Here is a 271-nt window from a genome sequence, read left to right on the forward strand (position 1 = left end):
AGACACAGACAGACACAGATAGGCAGACAGACACAGATAGACACAGATAGGCAGACAGACACAGATAGACACAGATAGGCAGACAGACACAGATAGACACAGATAGGCAGACAGACACAGATAGGCAGACAGACACAGATAGACACAGATAGACACAGATAGGCAGATAGACACAGATAGACAGACAGACACAGATAGACACAGACAGACACAGATAGACACAGATAGGCAGACAGACACAGATAGGCAGACAGACACAGATAGACACAGA

This window comes from Microtus ochrogaster, linkage group LG8, assembly GCF_000317375.1.
Source record: "Microtus ochrogaster isolate Prairie Vole_2 linkage group LG8, MicOch1.0, whole genome shotgun sequence".
NCBI lineage: Eukaryota > Metazoa > Chordata > Mammalia > Rodentia > Cricetidae > Microtus > Microtus ochrogaster.